Genomic DNA, 13,943 nt, shown 5'->3' with positions numbered 1-13,943 from the left:
AGCATCCTGTGCAGCCTGGGTTCCAGCCCTGAGTCTGCCAGCGCCAGCTGTGTGAGATTTTGGACAAGCTGCCCCATTTCTCAATCCCTCAGCTGCAAAAAAGGAGACACTGATGCCTACCCTTAAACACCTGCTATGAGGTAAAATATGAGGAAAGCATTTTAGCCTTAGGGAGGTGTCCACTCAGAGCAAGCTTGGTCATTATGATGATGAGGATTACTTTTAATAAGTTAAGGCAGACAAAAAATTAGAAATCACCATAAAGGAGAAACATTTTATGTCAATGAGCATTTACTTTTGAAAGGATTGCAGAATGTTTTATAGAATTTTTTAATAAACCAAATTTTGTCCACTAATTATAGATTTACAGGTTCATGGACATGTCTCCAGAAAAAGAATTAGAGGCCTCTAATCTCTGAATACTAAGAAAGAAAAGTTTAAAAAAATCACGGGGGAGATTATACCTCACTTGAGAGAGTATGTGCTCAGCATGCATGAGACCCTCAGTTCAGACACCAGTAACTCCATTTAAAGACTTTTTTTTCAAGAAATGGAGAATTAAATAAAATTTGGAGGAATACAGAAGTTGTTTAGAGACTCAACTCAGATTTAAGATGGGGGAAAAATATCCATTTCTCATAGGAAATCTTGAGAACTATGTAAACCGGATCTGAGTTGTCTAATCTTTTAACATTACTCATGAATTCCTATTACCAAGTCTTAAAACTGCCTGATAACCCACAGTGGTGATACTGATCATAACAGCTGCCAACACGGATCGAGCTCCGGCTAGGACTGCTCTGTTCGGCCATCTCGGCCCTGAGGCCTCACCAGGCTGAGAGCACTAAATTTTGTCATTCATGAGTATCTCGTGTAAGTCCTCCCTTTGTGCTCCTCCCTCTCCCCTCACCAGCCCCTCTGAGGGAAGCACTGTTATCATCTTCCCCACCCGCAGATAAGGCCACTGAGGCACAGAGACTAAACCTGCTCCAGGTCACATCGGCATAAAAGGACGTCTATATTTCTGCTGTTTTACTATTGACAAAGGAATCTGAGATATCAATTCAAGGGAGACTGTTAAATAATCAAGTCTGTCAGGTCTTCACCTCAAAGAGCAGATAGTATAGATTCCTGATGTAGGATGAGGCTGCCGCCACAAACTGACTCAGCTTGAAATTAATATCCAAGATGAAGCAGCGGATACACGTAAATATTCACGATTGTCAACTCCGCTCACGGGTCTGGGCCCTTCACTGCCTGAACGGGGGTGAAATCCCCACCCCTGTCAGGGATGGAAGCGCGGCTCTTCCCAGTGTCACCCAGGCTTCACGGGCTGTTTCCCCCCACAGGCTCTCCTCAACGATTAAAAATCTCTCAAGATTTTTACACCATGCAAAACTCAAAGACATTTCTGCAGATAGAGCACTTCCTCAGGCTTAAAAATTTTTTGCTTACACTCAGCAAGGGGGAAAATAACACATGACTCTGCAAAGTCTCTGAGCCTCACCACTCACAGGAGTAGAATGGCCTCAGCACAAGATGACTCTTCACGGATGAGAACAAAATAAATCCGCCCCCAACCACAGGCACTCCCAGAGACAGCGCTCAGCAGTTTTCTGCACACTCACGGTTGTGCAGCCCTCACCACCATCTATTTCCAGAACACTTCATCACCCCAGAAGAACACCCCTGTCACTAGCATTCACTCCCCAACCCCCCTCCACCCATCCCCTTGCAACCATCACCTGCTCCCTGCCTCTGCATGTGCCTATTCTGAGCATTTCAGATCACTGAAGTCAACAATATGTGGCCGTTTGTGTCTGCTTCCTTTCACTTAACGTGCTGTTATGAAGGCTCGTCCATGTTGAAGTGGTATCAGCATCTCTCTCTTTTTTTTTTTTTGAAAGTGTTAAAGTTTATTAGAAGGTGGTAAGTACTATCAAAAAGAGTAGAGAGGAGCATAAGTGATTGGGTTTCAAAGGGAAAAGGGCGGGTTGAGCAGTCAGGGTGGACTTCCCAGAGCAGGTGGCTTTTTCATATTCCCCTTTATTTATTTTTTCTTTTTTATTCACTCTTACGTCTGAATAATGTTCCACTACATGGAGATACTACATTCTGTTCATCCATTCAGCAGCTTTGTACGGACGAGGTCCAGAAGAATGAGTGTAAGAGGTGACTAGGCAGGGATGGCATTAAACAAAGGGCAAGATGTGCTTTGAAAAAAAAAAAAGCCAACAAACAGAGGCACAAGGAAATTCAGCGTGTTTCTGAGAAAGTGCATGCTTGCTTCAGCATGACTGCCGTGCAGGGCTGGGTGGGGGGATTGACAGGAGACACAATGAGGGAGTCACCTGAGAATATTCCCCATGCAAGCAGCTCAGCCATTTCTCCTCCTTCATCCTGTATTTTAGAGCCATTTTTGATAGGTTTTCTATTTCAAGTAACAGTACTTTTTACACATCTGATCATCTGCATCAGATCACCTTACCTCCAAGCCACAGAAAGTCATTCACTGACTGGAGCAGCTCCAAGACATAACGGTGATGGACCAGGGAGTCCTGCAGCATCCCGGCCTGCAGGCACAAACCCCCACATGTTCCATGGTGATGTCCGGAAAGTAAAATGCATGGAAATATCTCACTGCTTGTGCACGATATCTGCCCCCAAATTGCCCCAAAATCATGCTGGCAGAGCACTACTGAGCCCTCTCACTACAAAAAAAAAAAAAAAAAAAAAGATAGAGAGAGAGAGAACAGAAAAGAAAAGAATAAAGCTAAGTAGGCAAATTTAGGGTTTTCCATTGAAAACCAGCAAGCATCACTGCCAGTATCTCAGCTGGAATGGTCCTGTCTTCAAAAACCACTGCGCAGTTACGTTGCAAACGTGATAGACATATATGTATTCCACGTAGATGATATTACAGTAGGATTTTTTTTTCGAAATTTCCAGTTGCAACATTAACACAAGAGAGTTTATATTTCAGCTTTAAAAAAATCAGTTATCTTCCACTTTCTTAATTTTGAACCTATTATTATTTTATAAAGGGTGCTATGCTGCAAATTATAAACCAACTGTTTGGCTTCTGCCAACAAGAACTTTATGACTTCAGTATTTCAGAGCAAGATTTAATGATGCTTTGAGAAGTGGGGCCTGGGGCGCTCACTAACAGCTCTTTAAATACTGACAAGGATGTGCTATTTAAGTAATGCAAAGGCTCTAACTCTACATTAACTCAGAATCCAAAGAAACTACACCAAAGCCTTACTTTATCATTTTTAAATTTTGCTATTCTTTTGAATATTAAATTTCTTAAAAGATAAGATTTTTTTTTGAGAAAGACAGCAGCTGTATTAAATTTCCTCTCACCAAGAAAGCAATCTTTATCAAGAATAAATACCCCTATGGAAATCCAAAAGACGGGACGTTTCTAGCTAAGTGAACATGCAGATCTCAACACAAGCCTAAATCCTATCAGATCTCACTCGAACGAGCTCATCAAAGTCCTGGACTACCCTGAAACTTAGCTCTTCTGTTCCAAATGTTGGCTGAGCTAAGATCATCACACAAGGCAGGGAAGAAGAGAAAAGTCCACCTGGCTGCATCCGTTTTCTTCCAGCCACAAGGTGCCGCTAGGGGGTCACAGTTAATAAGCCCTCCCCATGAGGAAATCCGGCATCCACACTGCCCCTGCCGTCCCCAAGCAGCCCCGACGCCCCTCTCCCACTGGTGGCCCCCCAGCCTGTCAATGGTCTTCTAATGACCCTCCCAGTTGCTGGCACTCTCCCCCTCTTCCCCGCTTCACACACACACACACACACACACACACACACACAACACACACACACACACACAGCCAGGACAGCCTTCCCAAAGCACAAATTTGATTACATCACCCCCACTTCAAACCCTTCAGAGGCTCCCTGGTAGAGTTCTAGCCCCACCCCCGACCCTGCTCGCCCACCTTCACCACAGTACCCAGGTCCACAATGACCTCAGGTGCCCCCTGACCTGCTGCTACTTCCCACTTGCCTCCAGGCTCATTTTGACGGTTTGTCAAGGAAGCCTTCCTTCCCTCGAACCTCTGCCCTTTGGGTTAGGTGCCCCTGCTGTGTTCCTAGAACATTCTACGCTAAGACAACTTCTGACACTGCTAAGCTCTCAAGAAGCAATACATTTTTCTTACTACTGTGAGTCCACCCTCTCTCCCCTGGACACTCAGAATTGCATGTGTTATGAATAAATGAATGAAGGGGTGGGTCTCAAAGGGACGGGCAGAGTTGCTCTCGCCCACCCCGACCCCTTCTTTCTGTAGAACATCAGAAACAAAACCAGGAGTACCTCTCCTGAGGGTCACTTTCTGCTGACACACTTCACTGCCTCTTCTGTGTCAGTTCTAGTAAAAAAGCAAGCTCCTCCAAAACCTCCAACCCTAGGCCCACTCCAGGGTCCTCCCAAGCAGGGGCACCCTCCACCCTGGACCACACAGTGCACTCTCCCCGAGTCCCCACCCCACAATCCTCCAGGCCTCTACCCGGGCTGCTCCTGCCACCTGAGTCACCCTCTTGATTCCTTCTCTTGGCTGACTCTTACTCTGTCCTCATAACTGAATGTAGAGCCCATTTCTTCAAGGAAGCCCTCTCTGATGATGTCCTTTAGCTCTTGGCTGGGCTCCCTCTACAGCAGGACTGCTTGGCGACCAACTGGTGTTTGTCCACCTGCTCCTCGGAGACCATGACATCTTGGAGGCCACGTGGGAAAAAGGAGTGAGACGACAAGAGGGATGGGAAGAGCAAAAAGCAAAATCACAGCCCAAGTCCCAGATTCAAGGATTCTGTCTCAGAAGAAAAGAATAAAATATTTCATACGTATGTCATTTGGCTATGAGTTTTGTGGCTCATGGAAAGCAAGAGGTTGGTGTTCTAGTCTAAAATCCAAGTTACATGCAAAGAAATGTACATATTCATATCCAAAGGAAACCAGAGCTGCTCAACAACAGTTTGCAGTTAAAATCAAAGGAACTTTGATAAAGGCAATCTCTCTCTCTCTCTCTCTCTCTCTCTCTTTTTTTTTTTTTGTATCATATAGCTGTAGAAGTATTTGTGTAACTAAGTGATGGCTACAGCCTATGATTCTGCACTAGAGTGTTTGGGGCTGAGGAAGCCCAGATTACATGCACTGTGTAAATACAATCACACCAACACACTGACAGGCGCCCTAGTGGCTAAGCTGAAGTTCCAAAGCAGACAACCTTACTTTGCAAGACAGCTCTCATTAGAAATTAAGGAATGCAATATTCTGTATTCAATTACATACGTTATATGGGCCATTAAGCGATAGTGCATCTTGTCTAATGAAACCCCAAAATAAATTGTTAACGTCGATTTTCTCCATCTGACCCTTCTTTGCTAACTTTGGATATCAAACCCTCACTCCATACGGAAAGCTCAGATCTACGCTGCAGCAGGTTACATCCCGTGGAAGAAAGCCTATCAAGGGAGAACTGGAGAGTTTCCCTTCAGAAGCTGCTAAGTCTGGTTTTGCACCTGTACGTCATTTGCAACCACGTCAGCGTCAAAGGAGTAAGACCTTACCTCTGTGGGGCGAAAAGCACTGCGGTGCTTCTGAACCATCAAAGAACTCTGAGCTTTGTGAAACAGTCCTGAGGCACTTAAATCGTACTTTTTGTGAAAGGCTCCAAAACTGACCCAATTCACCAATCCAGGTACAACAGGGAGGTACCGGAATTAGTAGATAGAACATGCCCTTGAAGTCTGACAAGGCCCTGCTTGAATCCTGCTACAGCATTGACTAGCCGCTAAACGGACCAATCCCTTAACCCCTCTGAGAAGGCTTCCCAATCTGCAAAAGGGGGCTGCCACCGCCCACCTGGGAGACATGGATGTGAATGCAACACGCAAGTAGTGTGGCCGACTGGTACCTGACACGAGGCCTGGCTAGTTTCCCTCCGCTGCCCTTCTCCCCCTTTAAACTTGCATTGTTCCCCCTGGTAAGGGTCAAGCCCCCGGACCAGACTGCCCGATTCTTCTGTGTATCCCCGGATACATGCCTTACATTTAGGAGGCCAGAAAAAGAACTATCTCCTCCAACGTCACTATCAATATTCTTAAGAGTCTGGGTTTTTTAACTCTATTTTGCAGGGAGACTATTCCAGAACTGTCCAACCACCATTCTCCACTTTGGCTCCTCTCCCAGCGCCCGTCCCTTCTCACCTCAAATCTTCTGTCTGCTGGCCTTTTGTTCGTGGGAAAGAGAGTCCGCTAGGGTGGAGACTCCCTAGGCCTCTGTCCCTCCCTCACAGGTGAGTGTGACTACCTTCTCCCCACTCCCCACTCCGACTCCAGCTTCCGAGGAGGTTCCTCTCCCGGACCATTCAGCCTCTGCATCATCCCAAGACGCGCACGCGTGGCCACAACCCTCCCTTCAGATTTCTTCCTGGGTGGCCCTGCCCACCCCCAGGACCCTTAAGGATAAATGCCATTGCTCTGAAAATCCCAAACGCCACTGACTGACACACCAAAGCTGCATGGTCTGGGATTTCCTCCAACCCAGGCACAGCCCTGCCCCGCCTCAGCCTCAGTCTGCACCTCTCGAGATGAGCTCATCCACCTGCACGGCTGTGAACACCAGCTAAGAATGATGACTCCCAACGTGTATCTGTGGTCCGGCTCCTTCACATGAGCCCCAGGGCCATAGACCCGAGTGCCTCTTTGAAGTCCTAACTTGGATGAAAAATGGAATCTTAAAAATGCCTCATGTCCACCATTTACTCTAGAGTTCGATTCCTGGCAGGTACCTCCCAGGCTCCCGATTTTAGTAACAGACCCAGAACCCACCTAGGTGTTTGAGGTCACATTCAATTTCCCCTGTTCCTCCCCCCGGCCCTGCCCTGGAATCACTCCTGTCATTTCTATCGTTAAGCCAGTCTCAAGTCTGGTTCTGCAAGGACCACGGATGGAACCCCACAAGCTCATAGCAAGGTACAGTGCGTCACAGTCCTCCGAAGAGAGCTCCCTGGAGGGGGAGGCATCTCCTGCCGCTGGTCATCTCAGAAGGCACTGGATTCTCACAAAGGAGGCCCAGGAGAAGGGACTCAAGGTTCTCCTGTGGTCTGAACTTTGAAGGGCCCGAGGTTTGGGGCAGTTCCTAGTTAGCAGACACACCTGCCAGTGAGCAGATGAGGATGGGGGAACCCAGGCAAGGCTGTTCTCACTCCGACCCCTGGGCTATCGGGAGCCACGGGAAAGGCCTGTGTCCAAGGCACAGCCCAGCCTTCACAGATCCCAGCCTGCATTTGCCAACCCAGATTGCCTAGACACCTACTTGCTACTCTTCCTTCTGTTCTGTTCCCCCCCAGAATGTGATGGACTCTTTCAGAAAGTCTGGCCTGTCTCAAGCGAGACCAAGTCAGTGAAGGATGAAGTGTCCACAATTGGACCAGGGCATGAAAGGAGAAACAAGGTCTCATGGCCAGCATGACGGTGGTGGCCAAACCCTTTCCCCGGGTGAGATGAACCAGGGTGTGGGTGAGAATGCAAGGTCACTTCACGGCTGACTGGGGTGTTGGAGACTCACTACCGCAAACTAACGACACGGCCGTCAGTGGTGGACGTCAGCTGCAACAGACACGGAGTCAGCTATTTACTGCCAACATGGGTTAATAGTAAAGGCTGGTACAGGGAGGCCTGCATGGCTGCTGAGGCAAACCACAGACCCGACTCTGAATGCCCACTGGCTGGAGCAGAGAGGAAGCTACGGTCCCCTTTAGCGGTCCCTGTGTCCACCAGATCCAAGTGAGCCAGCTACTTAGGAGAAGGCCATGTTGTTCTGATACTCAGAAAAACCAGCCTCGTAAAGGGAAAATAAGAGTGGCATGGAGTTTAGACCCGCTCCTGCCTCTCTATGAAGGCAAAGTAAAGTAAATGGCACGGGGAAGGTGAATGCAAAAACAAAAAACAAAAAAAACATAAAACCGGTGACTGCTTCCTCCAACAGCATCCCCTGCAGCTGCTCATCTCCGAGCCTGCCACTTTCTCACCAGTGACCACCGGCCAGGAATCTCCGTCACGCACGTCACACAGCGACAGCCCGGAACCGCGTGCCAAACACGTTTGTGTGAAAGACAGAATCAAGGAAGATGCTGCAGATTTTGACTTTCCAAGTTTAAATACTCCATGAAAAAAATCCCTCAGCAGCCGCCTAAATCAATTCGCATCTCACTTCTTCAAAACAATCAAACAAATTTAATAAGTGCGCATTTGTCACCAAACATAAGGAGGACCAAACTGGTTCCTCAAAGCAAGGATTTTAACAGGTATCAAACCCCAGTGGGTGATGTGCTAACAAAGCAAACATTCCAAAAAACTAGAAAATAAAAAGATGACTAGGATAATATATGGATCAAGGCAACTGTTAAGGTTTTTGCTTTTTAAAGCGATGGGGACAGCACGGAGGACAATCTGGCTATTTCCAATGCAGGGTGTGCACAGTCCACTTTTCAGACGCAACAACATGCTCACAGGGCGGTACAAGATAGAAAGGGAAATAGAAAAAGGAAAAGAGGAACAGCGAAAATTAGAAACACATGAGAACAAAAATAACTGACAGCAATTACAAGAATTTAGGTGAGTTTGGTGAGGACAGGGACGAGGGGACGGTGAGACCCACCCTCACCTATTGTTCCAGGGAAGGCAGGGGCCTGAGGCGAGCGGCGCTGCCTGGGGACCCCAACGTGGTCAGCGCCCCAAACCTAAACTTCACCTAGATGCGTGTAGACAGCTTTTGAGCTACAAAATGTGGTCGCATTTCAAGCTGGACAATTTTACTCACTCCCACCAAGAGTAACAGGAGAGAATTAGGCTCTGTTCCTGCACGAAAGCATTGTTTAAAAAAAGTAACGACTGAGGAATAGTAAAAGCAACAATGGAGTAAAAGTGACTGGAGGAGAGCGTACTTGACCCGAGCTCACTGGCCGCGTTATCTCACTGACGTTCAGATGCTGGCTGAGCCCTTACGGTACCAAAACAGACAGACCCACCAGGAGGGAGGTTTAATGCGCTGCTGTATTTTGATGCCGAGAGCCATGCCTGGTAAACGAGGTTCTGGGTAAACAATGGTGACAGTGTCAACCACTATGGGCTAAGCACACAACCAGCTACTCCGCCAAATCCCAAGGACACACTTCAAAAAGCAAAAACAAGCTGGCATTCTCTGGTGGGTCTGCAGACTCAGAGCCAAGCAGTTGCTGAGCAAACATATCACAAGTGATTCCTGTGACAAAAGAGGAGGCACTGGCCAGGGGGCTGGGGCAGGGCTCCAGGCTTCCACTGCTCACCCACCATTCTGTCCAGGGGGATAATGTGGTCCCTGCTTACGTTGCACCGATGCACCTACATTCACTGACGCCTGGGGACTGAGCAGGAGGTGACAGGTGACGGGAATGGAGCCAGCCTGGGAGTGGCACGGTGCTGGCATCTGTGCCCTCGGCTTTGCCCAGACCACTACATCTGCCAGCTCATCTACAAGAAGCAGAAGGGGAGAAAGCCATGTAGATCACAGGGCCCTGCGAGGACAAGTACAGGTCATGGCCACGATATGCCTCGCCCCTTCCTTAAGCCATAGAGGTATGTCCGGGGAGGAAGTGAAAATTCATCCAGAGCCCGCCAGGCACCACAAGCAGGTGGGACTCGGGTCCCCTGTGCCTGTCACTCACAGGACTGGTCTGGACTATCTTTTTATCAATTCTCTGGCATCTTCTCCTCCAACTTACCAACAACCAGAAAGTAGAATCTGATTTTAGACTCACAGAGAATCGCAGAACACCTCCTCCACTTCGGGCCCGGCAGCACGTGCCAGGTCCTCCGACCGTCACCTGTGGGACCGCCATAAGCCCTCTCCAGAGTCAAGGCCCGAGGCCGTAGGCCGGGGGGACACAGATTCCCACAATCTCCCCATCAAATGGGGACCACCTCTCGGCAAAGGCATCTCACCCTCTTCTTCTCGAGGGATATCTCAATAGATACACAGGGAAACAGAGCAGAAGGTGGGGGGGTAGGCAGCCCAGAAGAACTCGTCTGCACTTCCAAGACAAAGTGGGTCCGTTGACCTAATCACAGGGACAAAGTGAGGACGAATCTTTCCCTGCTGTGCCCCATACTCCGTGACATGCCTTTCCCTGCGTAAGGAGTTCATTTGGAAGCCCCTGGCAGTGTTTCCGTTGTCCTCAATTGGCATGGTGGTTGTCAGGCAGGGAGAGAGGGCCTGAGCCGTGCAGGTGCTGGACCTGGGAAGCAGGAGACACTGGCTCCACCCCCAGCTCAACCAGCGCCTCATTCTGCATCTCAGGATTCAGCATGACATCTATAAGCACAGGGATGAGACTGTCCCAGGAGAGGCTGTCCAACAGGAATGAAATGTGAGCCATGTAAAGAAAGTTTCCCAGTTGCCACATTTAAAGAGGTAACCCCCCCAAAAAAACCCCTAGAAACTGATTTTAAGAACATATCTTACTTATTCTACTGTATGTAAAATACTATCATTTTGACATGTAATCAATAAAGAAAGTAACAAGATAGTTTACATTCTATTTACTAGACAAGTCTCAGCGTCTGATGTGCATTTGACCTAGAGCACATCTCAGCTCCGAGCAGCCTCCTCCCCAGCTCTCCTAGCATCAGTGGCTTTGGCTAATCTATTGGACAGCAACTCCAGGGGTCACACCAGGGTAATTGGCTGAAAAGCGGGAGTAAGTGTCCATAATAACCCTAAAAGAATCTCTCCGAAACAAAGGCGGATTCACTTTTAAACGTCTGAAAACCGGCGGGTTGCTCCTCCCTCACGCCTTGGCTACAAGACAGCCCTCCTCCTTGCTGATCCCTTTCTGGATGTAGGGAAGCAACCCTTCACATAGCCAGGGTGGCCGGGCATCCAGGTAGACTTTCCTGTTCTCTGTGTCCAGTCCCACGAAGTCCTCATTCTCAAACAGGATGTAGAGCAGGAGGATCTTGTCCCCAGACTTGTCGGATGCAACGTCCAGCCACTTGGACTTGAGCATGATGAAGAGAGACTCAGTGAAGTCCTCGATCCTCTTCTCCACCACCCTGCAGTCCTCGTAAATTGACGGCCACGTTCATGCGCGGCTGCTCGGCCACCTCCCCATGCAGCACAAAGACAAAGAGCCGAGAGTCATAGAGCGTGGTGCCATACAGCTCCTCTGCACGTGGAGCTTCTCGAAGGTCTTGGCCAAGAGGCAGTCGGTAATGGTGACAAGGCCCACGACCTTGTGGTGTGTCTGGAAGTCGCTCCACCCATTCTCAGGCGCATAGTGGTGACTTTAGTGGATACAGAGTGCCCACTGCGAGCCGCACGGGCTGATCTGCCTCACCAAGGAGATTCGCTTATAGATGCATAACAAATTCTGCTCTGAGATGATCCCCACGAGTTGGACCACCACGGGGAGAGTCTGGTGGTCCTCAGCACACTGCACGTAGTCAGGGATGTTCATGTTGCAGGCCCTGACGAGAGGGAAGAGGAGACCGAGGTACATACTGTGCTGCGGGCTGCGGGCCTCACTGGGTTGCGGTGACCTGGTGTGTACCAGTCAGAAGGCAGGGGAAGCCCAAGCAAAGCCGGGGGTACAGTTTGTCCTCAGCGTCTGCACATGGCTACCGCAGCTCAGATCACATTACGCAGCTTTTGGTCTAGGCCTCCGCCCTCTGCAGAAAAGGGTCATTTCTTGTTTTCTGTTTCCAAGCACCTAGCCAGGCCCTGATGCAAAGTCAGTGCTCAAAACTGCTGAATAAAGGAATGAATAAAGGAACTGCTTCCACACCCCTCAGCAGGATATAATGCAAAGAAACACAGTAGGATCAAAAGTCCTGGATTTCAACTCCAATTTATTTGAACTCCTAAGCTGCAGAATACTTGATAAGAAAACTTGCTTTGGGGAGGAGGGTACAGTTCAGTGGTAGAGCAAATGCTTAGCATGTATGAGGTCCTGGGTTGAATCCTCAGTACCTCATTTAAAAAAAAAATGAAACAAATAAATAAGCCTATTTACCCCCCTCAAAAAATATTTTTTGAATTCCAAATTCAAGAAAAAAAAAAACACCTTGCAATTGACACAACATTGTAAACATGAGTATACTTCAATTAAAAAAAAAATCCTTGCCTTACAAGAATATATCTGGATTATGGAAGTTTACAAGTGTAAAATGCCTAGGGTACCACCTGCATAAGAAGAAGGAACTGTACAAATTTACTATCCCTCATTTATGAGCTATATTTCCTTTGGGCGGTTTATAACATCTCAGAGCTAATTTTCTCAGATTAAAAAAAAAGAAGGAAACATTACCGGATTCTCCATACTGCTGAAGAATCAGATAAACCTATGATAGCATCTGACCCACAGAGTTTACTCAATAAATGCTTGTTGAATGAATGAACAAGCAAAGTGAATGCTGCTCCCTGCCACAGAGCATCATGATGGTACTGCCTGGAAATCCCAAGCCCACGTTTCACCCGACTCTACACTAACCATGTGTGACCTGGGCAGGCCTGTGTGCTCCTCTTAACCCCAGTTTAATCATGAATAGAAATGAGGGCAATAACACAAACCTCAAAGGGTTAGTGAGTCATTACTGAATTGTATCCCAACTTTGCAAGATGGAACCTTTAAAGAAACTTGGGCAAAAAGTCCGTAGGCCCTCTCCATATTATCTCTTACAACTACATGGGAATCTACATTATATCTCAAAATAAAAAGTCTAATTTATTAAAGAGGCTATTGAGGTTAAATGAGCTCACTGTCTCAAATAAGGAACACACAGTACAAATAGGTCAATGCCCAGCCCATGAGATACACTCAGTAAACATTCCCACTGAGCCCACTGGTCCCTCAAACTTCAGAGCACGATGATGTGTCCTCATGGCCAGAGGCCCCTGCACCTGAAACTAACAAAGCTAATGGTCCCCACTTTCAAGAGCCCCTGCCACCACCGTAGGTCTAATTTTGTACTTGTAATTTTTTTCTATTTATTAAATAGAAAAACGTAATTGCATAGCCTTCAGGTCACCAAAAGCAGACTACAGAGATCATGATGGCAGCCCTTCTTCATGAAACAATAAAATGAAAAGCCATTTCCACAAGATCTCTGTGTAAATCTACTAGGGAACTTCATCCTGGACTGAGAGGAAGAGGACTGGGGAGGAGGGGGCAATCTGCTGCACACAGACCCATGGGCCACCTGTCCCACGATGGACTTTAGACCCAACACTCACCCTCAAGGAACTTCAAAATAGACACAGACAGAGTGCTGTGGACAAGATTTTTTTTTTTTAAAAAATCCCTGATTCTCTCGCAGGTTTTGTTTCTACCGAGAAACAAATGTCTTATGTGTATAATGTTTCACAAAAGACTTAAACTATTATCACCCCAACTTGACGCATTAAGAAACTGAGGGAGAGAGGTTTATCACATTGTGCAAGATTAGAGAGAGGCAAAAAAAAAAAAAAGATTAGACTGAGGCCACGTCAGACACTGTATTTAAACCCAAGCCCCTGTTCCAGTGCTCACACTAGAAAGTGGGATACACTGCCCCTTTCCTGCCCTCTCCCTGCAATAAATGTCTGAAGAGTCTTTTCTGTGCCACCTGGAATCACAATCACTTCAATTTTCCACAAAGAGCTATGTCATTCCTTGGAGGATGTGTCAAAATCTGTATGTTGAATGGGAGGAGAGATTTGTATATTCGGTTTCTCAAAGGAAACATGGCTTAAAAGTAACTGAAAAGCACTTTTCTAGTCTAAGTCTTCATTGTGCAGAGAAGGAAACGGAGGCTCAGAAGAGATGAGGAAAGGGTCTTATTAACAAATATTGCCTCAGCGCAGCACCAAGCCAGCCTTGGGCACTTCTGGGGGAGGATCTG

General features: G+C 47.5%; 1 protein-coding gene across 1 annotated transcript in view; it reads right to left on the bottom strand.

The window, feature by feature from the left end:
• Positions 1-13,943, bottom strand: part of LOC135320516 (uncharacterized) — a 140,293-nt gene that overhangs the window by 99,293 nt on the left and 27,057 nt on the right. Inside the window, exon 16 of the mRNA XM_064483637.1 lies at positions 2,489-2,711. The gene's annotated coding sequence lies outside the window, so the exon portion shown is untranslated. The remainder of the gene's footprint in view (positions 1-2,488; positions 2,712-13,943) is intronic.

This window comes from Camelus dromedarius, unplaced genomic scaffold, assembly GCF_036321535.1.
Source record: "Camelus dromedarius isolate mCamDro1 unplaced genomic scaffold, mCamDro1.pat HAP1_SCAFFOLD_176, whole genome shotgun sequence".
NCBI lineage: Eukaryota > Metazoa > Chordata > Mammalia > Artiodactyla > Camelidae > Camelus > Camelus dromedarius.
The sequence above is the reverse complement of the archived record's forward strand: the minus strand, read 5'-3'. Positions and strand labels throughout refer to the sequence as shown.